This window comes from Pseudorca crassidens, chromosome 11 (assembly GCF_039906515.1).
Source record: "Pseudorca crassidens isolate mPseCra1 chromosome 11, mPseCra1.hap1, whole genome shotgun sequence".
Taxonomy (NCBI): domain Eukaryota; kingdom Metazoa; phylum Chordata; class Mammalia; order Artiodactyla; family Delphinidae; genus Pseudorca; species Pseudorca crassidens.
In genome coordinates this window covers 77,511,047-77,532,781 of record NC_090306.1, presented here as the reverse complement: position 1 = coordinate 77,532,781, position 21,735 = coordinate 77,511,047, and the positions used below count along the sequence as shown (strand labels likewise).

At 38.6% G+C, this 21,735-nt stretch overlaps 1 long non-coding RNA gene across 1 annotated transcript in view; it reads left to right on the top strand.

The window, feature by feature from the left end:
- The first annotated feature begins 4,347 nt into the window (after nucleotides 1-4,347).
- The window catches only part of LOC137202981 (uncharacterized), a 162,218-nt gene continuing 144,830 nt past the window's right edge, over nucleotides 4,348-21,735 (top strand). The window contains exons 1-2 of the long non-coding RNA XR_010932825.1: nucleotides 4,348-4,532; nucleotides 11,896-11,957. This is a non-coding gene — a long non-coding RNA (uncharacterized lncRNA). The remainder of the gene's footprint in view (nucleotides 4,533-11,895; nucleotides 11,958-21,735) is intronic.

Genomic DNA, 21,735 nt, shown 5'->3' with positions numbered 1-21,735 from the left:
CCTCATGAGTGCTGTGTGCAGGTCACTTGATCTCTTCGTCCTCACAAACTCTGGATGAAAGTAATGCCTATCTCTGAGTTGTTGCTAAAGAAGTTAATACATGTACAGCTGAGTAATTCACTATATTATTGATATTACTCTTCTCCAACTCAGAGATCAAGACAAAAGGTAGTCAGAAGCTTTAGCACTCCATGCCAGGCTCTGATGGGTGGGCCTACGTACCTCACCACCATGTAGCAGTGTTTCAGTGAGGAACTGATTCTGGGTTCTAAGCAACTTACACATAAACTCTTGGGAAAGAACCTGCTCATAAGCATGAGATTGCCTGTAGATCAGGTACAATTTATATTGCACTTGTCATTCTCATGCTTTGTTGCTGAAGCTGATTTTATCTGAGAGTAAAAATCTGGCATAAGCCATTTGCTCATGCATTTTTAATTTATGGACTCAAGAGTTTGGAATAACATTCAAAGTCACAGATGCTTATCTGAACCAAACCCAAAATATTTTGAGGTTTTCATATCAGTCATAACCATCAGAGAACTATAAAAAAGAAAAAAACCTTCTACCAAAAAACCCAACTATAATTTACTTTTAATATTTATCTTCAGAAAAACTACCTCTAAATTTACAAACTATATCACATGTATGGATAGATTCAAAAATTATTTTGCTTCAGTGAAACTTGGGCAGAATAATGAATAGTCCCCTTAAAGGGATTCATTCAATTATTTCAGGACATTTATAATCTACAAAATTTTTTAAATTTCTGAAGAGGACACAATTTTTAAGTAACAGAGGAAGCCCCAGGGTACTTGGGATGGAACTGGGGATATTGGAAATAAAGAGAGGCTTTCCAGGTGCTCTAGAAGTTAATTCTGAATAATTCTAATGGCAGACTAGAGCAGTGGGTAGCTTAGAACTCAAAGCTAGCTGTATAAGATAGATACACAAATATGGCTTAAAATTAGTGGAGGTCCAGTGCACAAAGCTAAATAAATTTTACTGAGTAAGGCAGGCACAACTAGAAAGAGAGTCCAAAGAATGGAGCTTGATTAAATACTCTGAAGATTGGTCTGGAGGGCCTGTGGGCTTATGGGTAAGAAAATTTACAAGTTACATCTCTAATAATATTTGAAGGTCCATTAACTGAACCTTCCACATACTAAAATAAAATACCAAATAAAATATTAATAATTACGCAGCAACAGGGGATGTAAACCAGGACCATTCTGGGAAATCTGGGATGTATAGTTACCCTACCCTGTAGAACCATTATTCTCATTCTCCAATATGACATATTGATGTATTTGCTTTATAGAGACCTAAAATTGTAATTTCCAATGGATTATCTATGGTTTCTTAAGGCACTATTGAGATGGCTTCTCGGGCTGCTTCTGGGCTTCACAGAAAAGGATGCTCTGATCCACTGTTAACCAAGATGTCCTGCTAACCCTGTAGCCCTACCTGTGATTCTCTGGACTTCAGATTTGTTGCCTACTGCTTCTAGTTCTAGCTGTGTTTCTCAGGATCTAGATTCTTTGTCTATCCATAATGTCATCATTGTGGACTTCTTTGTAGAGTTACTTCTACAGTTTTGTAGCAGCAATTCTACTAATTGTAGAGAAGTAACTCTACTAATTGTAGAATTACTAGGCTTTTGGTCTTTGACCAAAACTCTCCATGCAGTGCATAGCTATGGTTTCTTGTCTTTTGTATCCTTTCGCCTTCAACTCCGAGCTTCCCAGCTATGACCAGTTTCTCCCTGGCACCTATAACTGACTAAATCCTAAGTACTTATGTAGCAGTTAATCTCAAAATCTAACATCCAAGTCAGTGCTCTTTCCAGAGACTGTGGTTCTGTTTCCAAAATGAACAATAAAACATGAGTGATACAGGTAATTTTGAAAAAAAAAGAGAACTTGAAAATAAAAATTACCCAGGAGAGTACCCCAATTATCAATTTTGTTTTGGCACAGAAGACAAAGCCTGAATGGTCTTTGCCAAATCCCTCAAATGTTTATTAGATGGAGATTATAATAATGACAAATTCTAGTGAGTGTTTTGAAGAATAACGTTTAAATGAAAATGGCTTGCTTTATTGATGCTAAATGATAAACACCTAACTCCTTTATAGGATCATACTGAAGATTAGAGGAAGTAATGAATAACATAGTTGTTAGAAAGTATAAAGTATGGTTTTTGTATGATTTAAATCTCAGGTATGCAAGAAATGGCTTTTGTATTATTTTTCTTAACCTACTTTTAACTCCAAGACCCAATTCCACCATAGTGACAAGATTTCCTGTAGCCTTCCCAAAATAGTATCAGAGACTGGGAGACTTAAATCTTCCCGAACACAAGGAACACAGGGACCATCATGTCCCAGCTAACATGGTCACTTCTGATTTTTTCACTATCCAAGAGATCCCCTTGAGGTCTGGTAGCTCTCACATGCTTGTCTGACATTCTCAGGTGGGACTCTTTGGAGAGGTGGGAGCCTGGGTGTAGTCATCCTTCCCTGTATCCACCTCACTCTTTTGGGCTTCCAAGGTCTAGTGTTCAACTCTGGAGTCATCCTGCCTCTCCAGCATTCGTCTGGGGACCAGGGCTCTGGTTCCACTGCTCTGGGGCCCACTGTCAATAAGACTCTCTCCTTAATTATTGGTGTAGGCCTGGAAACCAAAGCCAGGAAGGCTTTCAGTCTTCTGCTTTTTGCTTTACCACATTTGTCTCTGAAGGGATGAACCTGAGCCACAGAATCTATTACCCCTTAGAATGGAAAGCATGGTGGGTGCAAAACAGAAAGGAAACAAGGGGGAAATGGGGAAAATAATATTTTTAAAACATACATTTTATGCAGACGTTCATATAAGGCTTCATACTGATGACCAGTTGAGAAAAGAAAGCACCTTTATTTCCTGTGAGGAATACTTTTGGCCTCTAAGAAGAGGAGGAAAGGAGGTTACTCTGTGCTTTTGACTCCAGCTTCAGAGTTGCACTGGCAGATAGGAGAAGATTTTTGAGTTCCTTCTTCTCTATTCTCCTCTTACAGAGCACCCTGATGAAGGGACAGCTGTCAGGGCTGGGCCTTGAGCAACTCAGCAGCTGAAGGCACCAGGAGATAAGGAACGGATAGCTCTCGCAGCCTCTTCCACTGAAACCACCTATCCTAAACTAAGCGCTGGTTACTCCCTCATGGGTAGTGTAACTACACAGTTGGTGAGAATTCCTTTAACTGGCTCTGGGCCAACATGATAAAACCAAAACTATAAAACTCACAAAAGTACTTCAAGAGAACAGTACCCACATTCTTTCTAGACACGGAATGTTAAAAACTACATATATACAATCCTCTGAGGATTTAGTTGTTTAGGAATATAATTCCTAGGTTGATTTTTCCCCACAGGAAACTATTTTAAAGTGAATGCAAAAAAAAGGTATATCACCTCTCTAGTTTTTGTATGACTTGTTAGGAGAATAGGATACTCCTCTCAGCAAACACCCTTTCTCCCATCCATGTTTTATGGCAAAAGGTCTATTAGGGCTCATAAATGCAGTTGGGACCAATAATTAGCAAATGTGATATTTTTTGACTATGCATTTCCTTAAACAGGTAACTTTTAAAGAAATATTGCTCTTTGCGTACACCTAGTCACATAATAAAATTATAATTCTATTTTACTGAAATGTTTGATTTACTTAGGTCTTTTATGTCACACCAAGAATAAAAGTTAATTAAGGCTTCATTTGATAGTCATTTATCAGAAAAGCTATACTGAAGACAAAATGCATTGAACCTGTAGTTTTCTGGGAAGAGAACATGTAAATAATGTATTTGCAATCTGTATTTCCTTGTCAGCAGTAACCTGTACAGGTTTTCTACACAAGAGATTAAAGTGTGCGTCCTTGTGTATTTCCTACAGCTTGGAGCCTACAAAGCGTCACACTGTCTTTCACTTATCACCTGCTCAATAAAGCCAGTTTAAAACCATGAAATGGCTTATGAGCGCCTATGTGTTATGTAACATTTCTAATGGTTACTATAGCAACATTTTGTCCTGTACAACATTTCAGTTCCATGCGAAGTAATCTGTATTGTTATGGGATGCTTTGTCCCATGGTGATCACCGCAGACCATGCTTAAGGGTTTCAAACGCTGACTCCCCCACTTCCTTTTGTCCTACCTGGAAGGCACCTACCAAGCCCATTTTCTCCTTTCATGTAAGATTAAAGGGGGAAGCAGACTGAAGAGATTCGTCAGCTGTGCAACAGCGACCCCTAGAGGCGAAATGCCTTGACGATGACCAAAACCTCCCAAAGCTCAATGCTTCTGCCTCATATCAGGTCCTGCTGTACTGTGTTTATCGGGCGAGCTATCCCATCGTTAATCCAGAACTGCCTTTAATTTGAGAACAAGAGATATTTTTGATGCCCAGAAACCCAAGTCCAAAGTTTCGGGAGCTTTACTACCTACCCTCCACGGCACATAAATTTTTGTCTTCTCTTTGTGCGATTTAAGGGAATCGTGGGTGAGTTGCTTTCTGTTCATCAGCAAATCAGCGTAATAACACATTTGTGCATAGTCGGGACACTACGCCTTTGATTTGCTTTTTCCTTGGTCAGAGAAAACGCTTGGAAAATAATTTAAAGTATCAGGGAGAAAGAAAAAAAGAATCCTAGCGCTCTTACTCTTCTGGGTTTGCAAATGTTATGTAGCTCAAGAGCCCGGATGATTCATCCCCTGAAAGCCTGAGCGCTCCATTTGTTTTGTAGATTTCACTACCCCCTTTGTTCTGCTTCAAACCTTTCAGAGGGCTGAAATGCATTATTACCTTGTTAAATCTCAACCAAAATCATTTCTACAGCCCGAAGCTGTTTTGACGTGGGTTGAGCATCTCACACACAAAAGAATTGCTTTTGTTCCCAGAAGCTCTCATTGGCTGAATGGTCTTTGCACCGAGCCAATCAGAAGCTAGTTGTTAGGCTTGGCTGGCTATTTTTAGCCTCACTCTCAAAAATACTTGGTCTTGGAGAGGGTAGGCTGCAGAATGAGAGTAGCATAGTTGAAGCAAACAGCTAAATACATTTTGCCTGTCACGGCGTGTTTGGCATTTTTCCTTTAAATACTCATACGCTGTTACATTAGCATGTGTTTTTGTAAACAATAAATTTAGGAATAGAACTGCATTTCCCAGTTCCAAATTATCCTTTTAGTAAAGAGGCAGGAAGTCTAAGAAGTAGGCAATATTCCTTTTTTTTTTAATCCAAAAGCATCTAGTTATTTCACAAATACACAAAAATACCAGTTACCATATAGAGAATACTGAGGTGGGGTTGTTTTTCAAAGAATTTTTATAAATTTTCATTTTGAGTTAATAGAAATTTTAAAGGACTTGCTCATCATGAATTATAAAGTCATAGTCATCAAATCATCCTCTTCCCTTGACCTTTAAAGGTGTATATAATTGTCCAAACGACTATGCACATGGTGTGTAACAATTAAAATCATAAATATTCAGTGTGTTCTATGCGTGGTGATAAAGCATTCTTTTGATCGTGTTCTTTCATTTGAACCATTACTCAGTAGGCACAAGAAGTATTTTCCCCAAATGCACTTGAAGTGACAAAGCATTAGAACACACAATTTGTTAATTATCTAATATTATCAGGAAATGAAAGTTGCCAAATGGGAAAGATCAGGCCCTAAACTTTTGTTTTCCATCAGCCATCTATTTAGCTGGGCAAGAAGGAGGCAGAGCCGAACTGAACCAAAATTTCATAACATAAAGCAATTTTATTAGCAGGAAGGGAAACCTCTTCTTGAGGGGGGGAAAAAGAGCAAATCTGTGTCTAATTCTAATTCTTTAAAATATGTTTAGGTTTTAGACTTCCCAATATTTATTACTCGGGCTTGGAATGTGACCTCATTTGCTGTCGCTTGCTTGCTTGCTTGTTTTAAGAAAATCCCTTTTTACTTCTGGTTGCAAGAGATCAGAATGCAATTTAGACATATAATAACAGGGAATCTGTAACGTGAGTATATCGGTTAAACTGGAAGACTTCGAGAAAGAGAAAAGATTCAAGATCCAAGCCTGGGATTGCAGAAGTGGTTTACAGTGGTCTATGAGCAAGGATGGCCAAATATATGGCAGGTATAGGCCAAGAAATTCATGAAGAATTCTACCAGAGTGAATGGAGCACAAAGAAATTTTGGGAGGAAACTTTGCTCACTTTAAGCGGTACAGAATACAGTGTTGAGGGGAAACGTCCCCTGGGTTTCTGAAGATGAATTTGAATAGCTGAAATAAGGCACTTTGGGAAGAGTTATCTTCTTTTTTCGACATCAGTTTGGTGCACATTGGGACAGGTTTTAAGAAGGCGGCTGTACAGTAGCTCCCAGGAGTTCAGCTGGGTTTTTGTAGCCAACCAGCAGCTAACAATTTAGTTTACTATGCAGTCTTAGTAAATTAAAGGAATCTGATCAATTGAGACCCAGCAAGATTCTTATTTGTTTGCCATGGCATAACATGTTGAACCCTAGCAGAAATTAACCCATTGCCGTTTTCTATTCAAGACTTACATTTTATTTTCTCACTTTCCTGTGCCAGGTGTTTTGGCTCCAGACTTGGCCATCTGAGAAATTCCTTAGTTTTATACTTGTCTGCTTAAAAAAAAACCAACATAATAATAACAATAATAATAATAATTTTAGAATCATGTTGATTTCTAGTTTTCTCTATGTATTTGTATTTAAACTCCTTGAAGGCAAAAATAAATAAAATAAAATAAAAAGAATTTGCTACTCCTTTTGTATCTTAACCTCTCTACCTAGCATTTAGTTAGTCTTAAACTTGGGAGGTATGCATTTTGTTTTCTGTGGGACTTGAGGCACTTGTGGGAGGAGAAACATGCAAATTTGCACTTAACTTCTTCTCCATGGGGGTGGTGAGCAGAAAAAGGATAGGGTCTTGCTAGATACCGAAAGGATAGAGGAGATATGGACTGACTGGAGACACCAAAATTTAACATTGCTAATTTCATTTTTCTGTACCTACACATGATTCTGTTACCTGTGATAGTCGTTGTAAAAAGTGCACGATTACTAATCGATAGATAATTGTTCTAACATTAATTGTGAAATGTTTAAATATCTGGATTTTACCACTCATATCTACAAATGTATAGAGCCAATAAGCCAGACACAATTATAACAGGTCAAATTCTAGTTCTCCTTACAATGAAGTAGATATTTTCTTAGAGTAACGGAGTTTCCTGTGTTTTGGCAAAACTGTGAAGTAAGCCAAGCTCCTCATGGGTACTTCTGGAATCTCCTGCTTTCTTCTCACCTCGTGAATTCAGTGCCTTCAAGTCTTGTTTTAATTCTCCCTTCTGTGTAGCCTTACCAAAGGCCAACACTACCTCGTGCCCCCAAACACTCCTCCCCCATCTTCCAAATTTGCAGGTAGGAACAAATAGAAAAGCCTTTTTTCCTCTCTGTTTATATTCAATTGAAAACATAGTAGCTGCTTCTAAAATTATTCATTATCAGTTGTGTGTGTGTGTGTGTGTCATTGAATACAAGTTTGTGGAACACAAGTGTGTGTGTGTGTGTGTGTGTGTGTGTGCGTGCGCGCGCCACAGAACACATTCATTGTGCTCCTGGGTTGTCATCCTTTCATTCTGATTAATTTGTGTTCTCATAGAAAATCTGTGTGAATTACATTAGCTTTGTTGAGCCCATTGTGCAGGAAGTCAGTCTGTATAAATATTCTTCCAGGCTTAACAGTTTCACCTTAATAGGCTTAGTAGTTGCCTGTCACTTGTCGCTCAGCCTTTAAAAAAATCTTGTGAATGGTTGGGCAGATAATTTGTGCAATATTAAAATGAAAACCGTAAAACATGAGAAGAAAATTAGAATCATGTGTAATTTAGTAGATTAGTTGTGAGGTAACTTTCTACAAAATTCCGAGGGTGTTGTAGGAAATCAGGATCTTTAGTGACATGAGGGTATCCCAAGTTGGGATCAGGGGAAGTTCAGGGGAAAAGATTTAAGTTGAAGTGCAACTCCATGCAAGGATGACTGACATTTGTAAATTTTAGAAATTTACCATGCAACAAAGCCTACAAATTGAAACAACAATTTTAAAACAAACTGTCTAAATCAACCTTTTAACTAGAATGAGGTAAATGCTGTGGGGAAAATGATTTTATTGTGACAAGTGATTTAAGAGCAAGTAGATGTCATTAAAATTTTTACAACTCTGAAAAGAAGAAAAAAAAATCACTAGTCATGGAAACAAACGAAATATGAAGTTTAAAATAAAAATAGGACACGTAATAGGAATTTGTCCTGACTTAATCTTCTGGATTTTATCAAAAGATATATTGTATATTGCTAGTATTTACTCTAAAATATATTTCCCAAATGAGAAAATAATTGTATTTACATTATATTGTATATTATGTTTCAAAAGTAGTTATTGGAGAGTATAAAAATAGACCTCAGAGTAATGGAACAAAATCCCAATATTCCTTGTGTTTTTAATAAAACAGAGCTTATCATTATGGCTTTTACACTAAGGAAAAATATTGGAAGAATATAGGTAAAGAAGGTGAAGAAAAACTTAGGTGGGAGCAAAAACATGTAAACAATTTTGAAATAATGTATAAGTAAAGCAAATTATTTTAACAATTTGAAAGAATCTGTAAATAGTAGTTAAACATTCTTTTTCATTGACATCCAAGATCATTAATCATGTGAAGATTCATCATATAATTAGATAGTCACCCATAACTATGAATTTTATGAACCTCAAACATTTTAGAGCTCCTCGGTGAGGTCCCCCTGCGGCTTTAGAATTTGTCCAGAATAAATGAGCAGAAAGTAGCAACGTGAAGTGGCACCATTAATAGCGTTCATCATAGCTGTATGCCTAAGGGTCTTATTTACTGCTGACCCTTCCAATGGTGGTTCTTTCCTCTTTCTTGCATTTTGAAAGCCTTTGTAATTTCTAAGGGAGGAGATTTGTTGGTTACTACTGACAGAACTAACAAAAGAATGCTTTTAAAAGCCCATGTCAAACACAGACTGTTGGGAAAATGCTGTGAAAGTCACTTAACCATTTTTTTTTCTTTTTACTTTTATTTATTTATTTATTTTTTCGTTTTGGGGGTTTTGTTTTGACTGGAACACCACTGTCCATCTGTGGAGTCACTAAAAGTAGAAGGACAACTGTAGCTTTTCTTGACACATAATGACTTAGATTTGTTTTGAAAAGACCCTTTGTTAATCTATCTGTTTTCCATTTGGGTGTGAGTACTAACGTCCATGACAAGTTCTTGCTTTGTTCCTTCATTTACTTACTGAAATGTCAATGCTATGCTTCCTTTGATTAAAATAATAGAATGCATGATTGAATATTTTATAGGACCCATCACACTAGGACTGGTGCCTGTGGTGCCAGAGTGCGTGCTTCAGATGAGCACATGAGCTATTCAGCAAATTACTCCTGAAAAGAGGCATATGCACAGGCTTCTTGAAAACCTCACAGTTGTAGTGCCCAGATGTTGGCTGACATATGCCCCTGGGGTCAGCTTGGGAAAAGGAGTCATGATACTTTGTGATGGACTCTATATTAAACTTTACATCAGGAGCAAAACACAATTCAAACTGATGATGGATGAGGTGTCTTGAAAGCTAATGAGTATTACTTTGTCACCATTGAAAGGCATTACTCTTTACACAATGGGCAACCCCATTAACCTTTGGGACTAAATCTTCTTCATTAAAATCATCCCAGACTTTGTGCAGATTTTGCTTTAACTGTAGCCACTGGTATCAAAAGGCAATGAGACAACATGGGAGACTGGACACTGAAGCATTTCCTGGCAGAAAATATGTAAGGTGTGGGCACTCCACATGCTAAAGGCTGAGAAATGCAAGATATTCGTGTTGATCTCCAACCTTTCACCCTATGCTAGAATTTGTTGAACACACTTAGAACTAAGGAAGCTGGAAGAGAAATAAAAAACCTCTAATCCAATCCATTTTAGAGCTCCCCTCTTGCCAGTTTATCTTTCTTCATTTAATATCATTTCTCAGGAGTATCAGGAGTAATGTAGTATTTTTGCAATTTGAATTTCATGAACTATACTCGCACTACACAGTATAGGCATAGCCCAAGGCTAATGCAGTCCATCCAACTTGTAGAACAAGAGAGGAAGCCTGCTCAGAGAGTCATCCCTAACACTTAGAAGGGATTTTTCTTTTGGCTTTTTTTCTAAGAGGAAGAAAAGGCCAGGTCCACCAGACTACTGGCATAGTTCCTGATAAGGTTAAGTTAGCTAACTTGGGCAGTAAGAAAGATGGTGAATCACAGAGACCATGCAAGGAAGTGATCACAGAGCTTTCCCTGATTAAGAAAGATATCTCATTTCCTGCAAGAGACGGACATATGAAGATCCTTCTAAACAGAGCCCTGGGGTGCATTTGTTGCTCCAGATTGGTTTAGGCACTTGGACTAAAATGAGGGGACTTGGAGAACACTCAGAAGTAAATATTCCTTCCAAACTATTTCTGACTTCCCTTTGGTTACTTTAGGTACACTCTGTATATTCATTCATTCATTCAACATTGCAATATCATGTAAAGATGAAAAGGCATAACTGCTATCTTTGAGAATTACCTATGGCTAGGATATAGATTATTGTGGAGACATTTACAAAATAAGGTACCCAGTGCTTTAATGGACAGTAAATGTGTTTGCTATACAAAATGGGCATTGAACAGGAATACTTAAGCAAGAGAAGATATTGTGAAGCCTTTAAACTAAGACCTGGAGGAAAAGTAGGTATTTCACAAGGGGATGATTCGGTTGAGTGGAGACAGAAAGGACATCCAGGCAAAAGGAACTGCTTGTGGAAAGTCATAGATGAAAAATATTCAGAGAAAATAATTAATTAGGAATAGCTGGTGACCGGGGGTAGAAATGGCATTAAATGAAACCAGACTTTAAGGTGACTCCACATCCTAAAATGTCTCATATGTGATGCTATAGTTAGGATGACCAGGTAACTTATAGTCTGAATTGGGACCCTTTTGAGAGACGTAGAGGGGTGCTATTAATAATTCCCCTGATGAGAGCGTAAACCAGGAATGTCTTTGCTGAACTGAGACCTATGATTACCCTAGCTATAGGCAAAGGGTACCACTACAGGATTCTGAAGAGGAAATGGTGATATAAGATGTAACTGGTATACTGACAACACTCTGATACCAGCGTGAAGGCTGGATTAAATTTCTGGACATTGGGAACTAGCTTAGAAGGGACTTTTTGCTAGCGGCATGAACCTGAGGGCCCACCTTTTCCTGGATGGCTAAAGAGAAACTCAACTGGGTCAGCAAATGCATGAGGTGACCCTTTTCACCCCCTCAGATGTTCAAGAAGTGACGTTGCTTTGCACTTTTGAGTCCACAGAAACATTAATTGCTAGTGAGCTAGCTAGTCAGCAAAGTGAGGCTCTCTACCTGCTTGTCTTGACATTTTATTCAAAGAAAAATATTGGAAAAAGGGCTGAGGAGCTGGTGAATCACTACTACTCTTTCTTTCTCACTGGTCCCAGAGCACTAATATTTACGTAGCTCAGCTGAGTCAGTGATGTGCAGCCCGCTGGACCCTGTACAATGCTCTTGGCCTTAATGGGTTGATGGGACCATGAAAGGAGGCTGAGAGGGAGGCCAGGGGTTGGGGGGTTGGGCTGCAGGGCACATTAAAACTTCAAGAAAATCACTCTTGTAAAAGCGACTGGGCCTGGAGGGAATGTAGCTGTTTTTGCTTCTGCATACGATGTTTTCAGAGTCAAACTTTTGGCTTTATTTCTTCTGTCTTCTAGACTCCGATTTGCCACTTGAAGTTTTACCAGTGGAGGAATCCTGGGTGTTCGAAGCTCCTCTGGTTTGTATTTGCTTTCCGGTTCCCTTCTGTGTTCCTTAGATAATAACTAGTTTTCCTAATGACTCATTTTCACATCGTATTTTACATTTCTTTTTTTGAGCTATACATTTTACATTTCCCCGAGGCAAAATAACCCTAGTCAGAGTTCTTATAAAACAGTTTTGTGTACATACCAGACCAGTATAAATAACATTATGCTTTTAGACCCTTAGCCCTTTCTAAATGAGTACTGCTTCTCTTATTTGTGTATTTTAAATGATCCTTGGTACAACAAAATTTTTTGAGCATGCTGTTACTCTAAAAAGAATTCTATCCGTGTAAAGAATTCCCATTTCCATTCTTTCATATATTAAACAGTTATTTGTTGCATATCTATCATGCCCTTAGCACTGTACAAAATCCTGGGCTCACAGCTATTTGAAAGACAAAATCCTTACTCTTACAGAATGTATAATTTATTGTAGGTAAAATGGGGGAGGTTAGTGGAAGGAACCATAAATACAGGCTATTTCTCTATAGCAGTCATTCTCAAAGGGTGGTCTCAGGCCCAGCAGCATCTGTATCACCAGGGAACTTGTTAAAAATGCAAATTATTGAGCCCGTCCCAAATTTGTTGAACCAGAAACTCTGGGTTGGGGCCCAGCAGTCTTTGCTTTAACAAGCCCATTCTTGACTCTGAGGCTCACTCGTTTGAGAACCGCCAAACTATAATTTATTAAGATGTGAATGTTGGATGGCATGGGAGAACATGTGCAAAGGGGCTGACTCACTTGCATGGGGTCAAGGAAAGCTTCTCATAGAAGTTGTTTCTAAATGGAGAATTGAAGGATTGGTAGGAATTGGACAGGCAAAGGGAAGGTGGGAGTGGGCAGAAATCAAGTCCAAGGAGATGATATCCTGAAGCAGGCTTGAGGTGAAAAATATCAGAGTTTATTCAGGAGGAATTCAGAGACGCTGGCACTTCTGATAGTGATGGGTGGGGACTGTTTACATCTCTTATCCAAGGGCAGGCAAAGCCTACTATTGCATCTACAGACAACAGTATAGTGAAAAACCACAGCTGCTGTCAGAGGTGACAGGTAGGTTTTTCACATCAGAAAAGTAAGTCAGAATAAAGCCAATGGGGAAGGAGTCACAGCTGGGAGTGTGAAGTTAGGGAGCCTCTGGAATCTCTCTAAGCAGACAGGTGGAAAGTCAGTAGGAAGGATGATCCAGAAAATATGTGTGAGCTCAAATTAGGACTCCTCCTCAGGAAGATGGCATCTTAGTTTGCTATGGTTGCCATAACAAAATACCACAAACAGGGTGGCTTAACCAACAGAAATTTGTTTTCCCACAGTTTTGGAGGCTAGAAGTCCAAGATCATAGTGTTGGCAGGGTTGGTTTCTTTGAGGCCTCTCTCCTTGGCTTGCAGATGGCCAACTTCTTGCTGTGTCCTCACAGGATCTTTCCTCTGGGCGCTTACATCCTAGTGTCCCTTTTTGAGTCCGAATTTCCTCTTCTTATAAGGACACCAGTCATATTGGATTAGGGCTTACCCTAATGGCCTGATTTTAATGTAATTACCTCTTTAAAGACCAATATCTACATACAGTAACTCTCTGATATACTAGGGGTTAGGGCTTCAACATGTGCATTTTGGAAGGACACAGTTCAGCCCATAACAGAGGGCAATAACAGGCAAGACTCAAAGCTCAGAAAAAATGGAATCCTTGGTAGTTAATTAAGTCATGGACCCAGGAAGGTGGTGTTTGCCAAGAGAATTCAGGAGTCTTGTACCTAGAGCAATGGGTCCATGTAAGAAAATAACCTGGTTTGTCACAACAACACATCAAGTCCCTACATGGGGCTCCTCAAAGTTCCTTCCCTAGGCTGAGGAAAGAGATTGGTTTCATATTTGAAGCATCATGAACTCACTGGTGTGGGAAATGAAAATGTGATAATATGACATAGTAAGTGTGCAGAGAGACAAACTGATTGCCACAGAGGGAAATTGTATAGTAAAATATCACCAGATTTGGAAATCAGAAAAGCTGGATTTAAATGTGGGATTTGCTGCTTTTCTCTTGTGTGATCTTGTTTGAGAAACTCAGGTAGCCACTCAGTCTTAATTTTCTCAAAATGAAGGAGTCCTACTGATACCTACTTCATAGAAGTAAATGAGATAATATGTATTAAAGGACCAAAAAAATGCAACAGTTTTACAAATGTAAGCTACTGTTAGCAACTCCAAACATAATAATGGTTACCTTTTTATTGAGAGTTTTCTATAAATCATATGTTTACACTAATGCCTTTATATACATGATCTCATTTAACTATAGTCTGTAAATAAAATCATTCGAAAGTATCTAAAATAAATGTTCAAGAGAATTAACAAAAAAAGTATGTGTATCCAAAATAATCCTTTCTAAGAAATAATTTACCAGTATTAGTTAGTAAGGTGCTTTCCAAGTTCAACACAAATGATCAGAAGTCCACAGGAACCATGACTAGAGATGTAGTATATGGAAAGTAAGCAATATATCCTTTACATAGAATTGTCTTATTTCAAATAATTCAGTGACATGGATATTAAGTTTCCATGGAGATTAGAAAAATGATGGTGAGCCAGAGGTGAAAAGAGGTTGTAATCATTTGATATGTTTAATCGACTTTCTCTGGCTAACCCACCTATATAGTGGAGGTGAGTGTATCAGGATATCAGAGCTGGGAGCACCAGCCATGAAGGCTGTTCTACAAGGTCTATCTAGCTTTCTGTACACACAAAGCAATATTCCCACGGTATGTGATTTCTCAGGTGGGTATTTTGACAAAGGGAGAAAGAACAAACCAGCCATGAATGTTGTTATATGTCAACGAAGACCAAATGACAGTCTAATCTATCAGACCCCTCAATTTGATTCAACCAAAAATCACAAGGACACTTTGACATAGATTATTCAAAATATGAGGGATTCAAAAATAATTTTTTTTTTTTTTTTTTTTTTTTGCGGTACGCGGGCCTCTCACTGTTGTGGCCTCTCCCGTTGCGGAGCACAGGCTCTGGACGCGCAGGCTCAGCGGCCATGCTCACGGGCCCAGCCGCCCCGTGGCATGTGGGATCTTCCCGGACTGGTGCACGAACCCGTGTCCCCTGCATCGGCAGGCAGACTCTCAACCACTGCGCCACCAGGGAAGCCCCCAAAATAATTTAAGTATGGGCCTAAAACATGATGTGAAAAGAGCAATTGAGCACATTATGTAAGTTTGAAACCACTGGGGAAGAGTTAAGTCTTTGTGCAGGTTAATCACATTTTGTCCTTCAGCATCCCTCTATGTCTTGCTTTGTATCCCAGGAGACTGGCATGAGTAGGCATTGCATCATCCTTGCCTTCCTCTCCTATTTAGGATCATTCAGTGGGTGGCAGTAGACACCAGTAGCACAGTGGAAGAAGGGAGGAAATTGAGGCCAGGGTTTCAGTCCCCTGACCTTCTCCCTGGCACATTACTGCAGGTTGGTTTTATCCCTCTACTAAAGGCCATGCTTCTTGCTGGGCAACCTCAAATCTCTAGATGCTGGTAATGGTTCCCTCCCCATTCTTTACAGAGCCATCTATTTGAGGGTTCCCTTCCCACTGTCCACATTTAAGAAGAGGGTCCCTTTGTAACTTCCCTCACTTATCCCACTTAAGCACTACAACTATATTCTGATGATATCCTGATTGATACGTTTACATAACAAAATAACTGAGGGAAAGTCAAAAGTTCATTCTGCCCAGAGTTGCTGGTGCAGTCCCCCAAAGCCAGGTTTTATTGATTTGATTTTTCCCTCTGTTCTCTCATCTCTCCATTCTCACCGAGATGAGTGGTTATTTAATATTACCAAGGATATGCAGAATGATTCCAAAGTTACCATTTAAAGAATTGTCCACCTTGAAGTGAGGAAATTATTTCACATCAAAATTTTTTATTACCATAGAATAGATTTCATATTCATAAGTCTGTAAAAGTCCTCAGAGGTAATCTAATATTGTCCAGTGGTGCCTGAAACTGGCTCTTGATCAAAGTCATCTAGACAGCTCTCTCTATATTTATTTACTTCTCTCTATATACATTTATTTCTATTTTTTTCCGAGCTCACCAAGATCTCCTACATCAGAATCTCTGGGGGCAGCATCCGGACTTCTATTTTATTTATTTTTGTTTATTTTTATTACTATGAGCTTTCCTGGCCTATGGTTTCCATTTAAGGGGTGGTAAAATTTAGGACTATTGAGGTTCTATAACTTTCTCAAGCTCAGATAACAAGTTAGAGGCACAATCAGAATGCGATCCCCTACTCTTGACTTTCAGTTATTGAGAGCAAGGGAATTGAGAAATGGGGGAAATCAACAGAAACTTTAGAGAGAAAGTTAATGCCCTAATTTGGAAAAGTGTAACACTGAGCATAAATTAAGGGAAACAAGGTTGTTTCCCAATCTCCAAAATTTTATGTTCACCCAACGTTCAGCTGTACCTCACGTAGCTTTTAGGACTCTATCATTTTGATATGGACCTTTCGGTAGAGTTGTTTCTTATGATGACAATGATAACCTGCAGTTCCCCCATTCTATTTACATACTAGGATTGCAGTTCCACAGGAAGGACTCAGTGTTCTGATAAGTGATGGAATTAGTCATTTCATTAATCAGAAGATAACCCTGAGCCTTGCTTTGAAGTCTCGCTGTTGTTTTCTGACTCATTTCCTAAGAAGAGAAAACCTGCCAAAGTCTTCCAAGAAGATAAGCAATATTTGGCCAGTGGAAATCCGGAGTCTGAAGACAATCAACTGATCAGATATTTTCTAACAGAAAATCATACAAAATCCTTTAGTGTATAAAATAATTTCTTCTCCCACAACTCTTTTCAACAATAATACAGTCTCTCTTCACTGATGAAGTAAGAATAGACTCTGAAAAGAGAAGTAACCCATTCGTTTCAGTTTGGATGAACTTCTTTGACCTTGATATCTTACAGCAGATATTTGTTGGCTTCCTCAACTATCTAAAACCAGAGAAGGAAGAAGTTTCTCCCACAGCAAAATCTGATTTGGGGCTAGCCAATTTATCTTATCCTCTGCTGCTTTTCTCTTCATCAGTTTAGGCTATCTGAGCACTGTTGAGAATATTGAAGAGACATTCCAGGGATTATCCAGGGCAAGTAAGGAGGTATGGTCACTCTACCTTCGGCAAGTGTCTTAAGACCTGAGGTGTCCTTCATCAGTATTGATTAACCTCACTGTGATCAGTTGAGGCTAAAGTTGTTATTCACTCCCACACTCTCTTCTGAGTTCTTATTTGAAGTTTCTTCTTAGATATGATTTTCAGGTTCACTAGTAACTTCAAAACTTGTTTATATAGATGTCTGTCCAAATTTGTGGAAGAACTGTGATGATGCATCTTATAAGAACACTAGTTGCAGTTGCAAAATGCTTTGGTTAGAAGAACATAGACAAACATAGTACTTTAGGTCAGTATTTAGCAAAGAGCCATTCTGAATGTTTGGTTATAGGTTATAATGTTATAGGTTATATAGTTATATAATAGGTTATATAATATATAACCTATATATAGTTATATAATATATATAGTTATATAGTTATATAGTTATAACTATATAGTTATATAGTTATATAATAGGTTATATAATATATAACCTATTATATAGTTATATAATAGGTTATATATTATATAACCTATTATATAGTTATATAATAGGTTATATAATGTTTGGTTATAGTATTTAAAAAAAATACTAATTTTTTAAAAAACATATTTTTACCTAATGACAAAACAGCATAGAAGCTGGAGATCATGTAATTTAGTAAACTAAAACCTTAATTTCTCTTATTTAATTCTCTCATTTTTTAGTTTTGAAATCCCACACCTCTTTGGAATGATCTCAGACATTCTTAAAGACTTTGAATGACATTCTAAGCAATTCTTAATTTTAGTCTCATAATAAAAAGGGGATATTTGAGCTCTGAAATCTTATACAGTGTATCAGCAGAGGTTGACACAGTGTGCAAACCACAGATGCTCCAAAAATGGAAAACCTGTATACACTAGGATGGCAGATATCTCTGTCACTTTTATTTGGGAGTTTTGACCAAAACTGGCCTTTTGGCCACTTGAAGGCACTAATGCTTTCTCCAAACTTGGGAAACTTGAGGTTTCAAGTTTGGGGATTAAGGGGGAGGAGATATAGGAAGTATTTTCCCTAAACCATAAACACACTGAGCAATTTGATGGGTTATTTTATATTGCAAATTCCCATTCTATGCCATCATTGATCTGGGATAAATGCAATGGGAATACTTTAAACATTTTAAAATCACATTCTTAGTCTTTTACAATTTGTCTATTTTCAAATGACAAGAAGATTTTAAAGTTGTTTTAGGACTCCAAGTTTTAAATGCTTTTCCCTCTGGCATTGCAACTGAATCTTAATTTTCATTCTTTGAATCTTTTTTCTTTCAAAAATAAAATTAATCGTTAACAATCTCCTTTTTTCAGTATCTTAGATTGGGTTTCCCAGGAGCAGAATTGGAGACCGGGAATTCAAATGGAGCTATTTAATCAACGAAGAGCCTTTAAGAGATGGGAGTGGGGGAAGCAGGACAGGCAGGAGGAGGAGCTAAGCTAGGATGAAGCCTCAGCTGGAGATGCTCCAGCCTCTGATCCTACGGGGGGTGGGGTGGGGGGCTTTGAAGCATAAATTGTACCACACATTGGGTCCCTCAATGAGGCATGCACTCTACCATTTTTATCCCCGATTAGTCTGTCGTCAGCTATGGGTTATAGAAGGGTAGAGTGGGGTGAGCATAACGTCTCAGGCTAGGCGGTACTGAATTAAAGAGAGAAATTCTCCCGAGAAGGGGATACCTGTGAACAGCTATCATCTCAGGAACTGGGGGGCTGGTGCCACCCCTGGCAAAGTGGATCAGGCTGTGGCAACACCACCACCATCTACTCAGATAAATAGAACTCTTACTTGTTCTCGGCTAAATAAAAAGTAACTATTTGATCAGTTTAATATTTATGACAAAGCTATTTTTTATCTTTAATTATTTATTATTAGTTATTTATTAATCAAATTAAAAGAAGAGCTCACGGGCTTCCCTGGTGGCGCAGTGGTTGAGAGTCCGCCTGCCAATGCAGGGGACACGAGTTCGTGCCCCGGTCCAGGAAGATCCCACATGCCGCGGAGCAGCTGGGCCCGTGAGCCATGGCCGCTGAGCCTGCGCATCCGGAGCCTGTGCTCAGCAACGGGAGAGGCCCCAACAGTGAGAGGCCCACGTACCGCAAAAAAAAAAAAAAAAAAAAAAAAAAAAAGAAGAGCTCACCTTTGCTTGACAGAATGGAGCTAGATTTGATTCCTAGTTCTTTCTATAGTGCCAAAAAAATCAGTAACTTGACTTTCCTATACTTCATTCTTCCAATATATAAGTAAAATTACATCAATTTTCAAAAGTATAAGAATGTGCAATATGTTTCAGGTGTGCAACATGGTGATTTGACATTTGTATACATTGCAAAATGGTCACCACAGTAAGTCTAATTACCATCTGTCACTTTACAAAGTTAATATACAATATTATTGACTGTACTTCTCATACTGTACATTATATGCCCATGACATTTATTTTATACCTGGAAGTTTGGAGACCTCCAAAAAAAATAAATAAATAGAATCAGCACTTTGATATCCTTAAAAATGAAGAGATATTAACATTTCAAAATTTACCAGTCAGTTCTGTAAATGGTACTGAGATAGTCTCCATTTTATTCATAGGACAGAAAATCAAAACTACTGGAGCAGGAATGAGTGGCATAAATGGAGCATTTGCATTGTGCAAGACATACACTTGGTTTTTCGCATTTGAAATCATTTTTAACACTCTCAACATATCTGCTAAGTAGAGATTGTGATCCCCTGTTCTAAGAGGGAAATTGAGGCCCAGAAATTTTGAGTGACTCACCTTGAAATCTCTCAGCTAGTAGGAAGAGCTAAGATTTGAACACAAAGCTGAAATATTCCCACTAGAATCAGGCATCTTGCTTTTTTTCAGTATTCCAATCAGTAAACTACCTTCCTAATTTATAATGAGAATATTTTCTGGGCAAATTCATCTTGGTGACAAGATAGTTTGTCATGTACCTTAGCTTATGTTCTTACAGAAGGTGTCAGAGGAGTATAATGGTAAAAGTTCTTTCAGATGTTCAGAGCATACTTCTGGTTAATAATTGTGTATCATTGGCCCGAATCCTAATACTCTCTAGAAAGTCAGTCCCTCCAATGTTGTCTTTTTTAAAGACTGGGCAACAGAACCCTAAAAATTCATACTTTCAGGTACTTGAAGAAGAGAAGGAAGTTGTTTCTATACCTCGTCTCCTTCTTCATTGAATTGGTTTTTTTTTAAGTCCTTTTATTCCCCAGTTGGTTGATGATATCTCACCTTTTCTCTGGGTTCTCAATGTCAGGGGCTAAAAATGGAACCTCATTTCTCTTAGTGCATGTGCCCAGCATGATTAAAAAGAAAGACATGGTGCAATAGCCCAAAAAGAATTCTGTTTGAAATGCAAACATTGCCTCTTGCTGCCATTTACTTTATGACTCATAAAGAGTACCAGGTCTGTTATTTTCCATATTTCATTACCAGTGTTTCTCTTACTGCTTTTCTACTTTGTATGCAGTTTTCAATTGCTGTATTTTACTTCTTTGCACATTCCTCATACCTCTTTAATTATTCTTGCCAGGATTATGCTGAGGAGGAGGGTTGGGGTGATGATGTAGGGAGCAGACAGGGTTTGGCTGTCTCTTTATATGTCCCGTGGGAGGTATCTGACCCCAGTAGTTGGTGCATAATTAACTGATGTGTTCTTCAAATGTGCCATATATAATACCTCTTTTTCCTCAGCTTTGGTTCCTAGCAATCAACTCCAAGGCAATAGAAAACATCACAAAATTTTGCCATAAATACATTATCATATTTAAGTTCCCCCAAATCCCCACTGAAGCTCAGAAAGTTTAAGCAGTTTGTTTAAAGTCACACAGATGGTGGTGGTAGATTTGGTATTCAAGTTAGGCCTGACTGGCTCTAGGCAACACACACGCTCAATACCTGTGACTCCAGAGAGGCATATCATTTCCTGGGGTTGAGTCTTGGGAAATTCTTCTGTGGATTTTAGTATAAATTGTTAGGTGAGACATCAGAGTATAAAATATGCAAAGACATCCAGGCCTGCCCCTATATTTTGAGAGTTGGAACTAAGATCAAATGGGGACCTCTGACTCATGCCCTGTCCCCCCTTTCATTCCACAACTGGCTCTATTCTACACTCTGAGGAATCTCTGGCCATTTCTTGGGCCTGGGGTACTCTCAATAGGATGGGTCTGGGAAAGGGGTCTATGCAAATCCCAGAAGCAATCTCAGGGAATCTTAGCAGGAAAATTCAGGGGCCTAAGTAATGGGAAGAAAGTCTAGAAAGATGGGGAATGTGGGTAACAGATGTCTCATGTACATATGCTGCATAAACTCCTCTCTTACGGAGAGAAGTACAGCTAGCAGGACAGCAGTGCAAGCCAGGCGGGAGGCTCCAGTGTGTGGCCCCAAGGGCAGTATTGAATTTGTCACTGTAGGACACCTGTGACCACAAACTAGCACAGCTTGTGTAATTAGCGAACCATCAAAAGCACAGTGTGTTAAACCTGAGCTGTGACTAATTTGCTATTATGAAGCACACCTGACTGTATG